The following is a 1,916-nucleotide window of genomic DNA, read 5'->3' on the forward strand; positions in this document are numbered from 1 at the left end:
AGTAAGCTTTTCTCAACCACTAGATTTGTCTGTAAGGAAGTTCCTGGTTAACTTTGGTCAAGGCATTTTCAGTACAGATATAGGGGCAGAAGCAAAAATGCTGGAGATTGGGAGGTTGGATGTAAGAAAATAGAAAAAATAATGATGTTGAGCAAAGAAGCAGAACATTTAAGCATCCATCAAGTAGAAGATAAAATCCAAAACAGCTAAAACTCATCTATGGTTTTAGAAGTTAAGATGTTGAGAGAGAGGAAGGGGAAAGGCAGGGAAGGGGGTCGTCTGTGGTGCTGGTAATGGTCTATATTTTTTTGATCTGCATGGTGATTTCACGGGTGTCAATTTGACTGCTTTATAACTTAGTGTTAATTTACTGATTTATATATCATGATCTGTCACTTTTTTGTATCTCTATTAAAAAAAAAATGTTTACCAGGGCAACTGAATTAATCTCTGATAGAGCTCACGAGTTCTCTCTGAAAGATCAAAACATACAAGCAAACGCAAAGCCATTGATGATTCTAAGCTCACCCTGATTTGGGAAACATTGTGTTCGATACTGATACAGCTAATATAAAATAATCATACAGGCAGATCATTATAATATGAAACCTTGCAGCGGGTCAACCAGCTGACACATTTGGTAATAATTCTAATACATATGCAGCTTATAAAATTTATGATGCACTTTTTTGTTTGTATGGTTATAATATTTTGTGTTAGAGTTTATTGGTAGCCGCTGACTTTTTTGTTAAATACTGCTCAGCACCATTTGCTTGCCGGAGTTTACACTTTGCGTTGCTGTCACTATCTGGGTTCTTTAGAATTCATAGGAATAGGACTGTCCAAAATGATTGCTGAGACCCAGACTACAGACATGTATTCCAAAAGGACAGTTTTATGCTCCTACGCAAAATAAATTATTTGTATATACCAACCACTAATAGAAGGAGAACAAGAGAGGCAGTATCAATTTAAACAGTAATTTAGAAAAAAAAAGTCTTAGATTTTTCCTATTTTAAAATGTCTATCTTCCATTTTGTCCTCTAATTCCCCACTGTTAAGATTCCTTAATCTGTTATAGCTGTTGTACCTTTAAGTTTCTGTTTTTACCTGTAGCCTCAGGCATTCTCACACTCTGATGTCTCACTGGTAAATTTTGCTGACCAACCTAATGATTTGAACTCCTAAAAGCAGACACAATTAGACATTTCAGTATCTCTTTTATTTCAGGTGAAACATTTATAGTATTTATTTCTTCAAGTATTGGCTTTTTCATACCAATATTGATAAAGTAAGGCCTTTCCTTACTGAAATTGAAATTAAAAAAACAATAAAATAGTAATTGACCAATCACTAGTATTTTCCACAGTGTACTATATTTTGTCAGTCATGACTTAGTGCATCTAACCTAAAATTACTTCCCACTGATTGCAGCATAATATTCTGGGGTAAGGTTTGCCTGAGGCTTATGTTTTCAGACTTTCCAATCATTTCTGTAAATCACTGTTACTCTGGTTTTAACTCTATGCTCTTTATACCAGTTTCTCAGAAACTCCTTGAATTCAGCCTGCATTGTGCCTGTGTGTGGCTTTGAAACCCCATCTGAATGGTGTTTTCTTCATAATGGCCAGAATTTGCAAGCCACTTAAGCTAAAGTTGCCCTGTGATTGTGTCCAGACTTCCCCAGCAGCTTCTGTCCCTTAGCTTTACTGTCCAGGTTGCCAGCTACACTGATGCCCAGACCTGATCCCTCTGGGCAGGACAGAGTTGCTGCAGCTTGGCACCAAATTACCATTTTTTTTTTACGTCAAAAATCTGTTTTAGTAGTGTTGAAATATCCAATACATTGTTATTAACTGTGATCACCATGCAGTACAATAGATCACTAAAACTTATTTCTCCAGTCTAATTGAAAC

General features: G+C 36.0%; 1 protein-coding gene across 3 annotated transcripts in view; it reads left to right on the top strand.

The window, feature by feature from the left end:
- FSTL5 (follistatin-like 5) overlaps positions 1–1,916 on the top strand; it is a 920,996-nt gene that overhangs the window by 503,208 nt on the left and 415,872 nt on the right. The gene's annotated exons all lie outside the window — the stretch shown is intronic.

This window comes from Propithecus coquereli, unplaced genomic scaffold (assembly GCF_000956105.1).
Source record: "Propithecus coquereli isolate 6110/MARCELLA unplaced genomic scaffold, Pcoq_1.0 Scaffold332, whole genome shotgun sequence".
Taxonomy (NCBI): domain Eukaryota; kingdom Metazoa; phylum Chordata; class Mammalia; order Primates; family Indriidae; genus Propithecus; species Propithecus coquereli.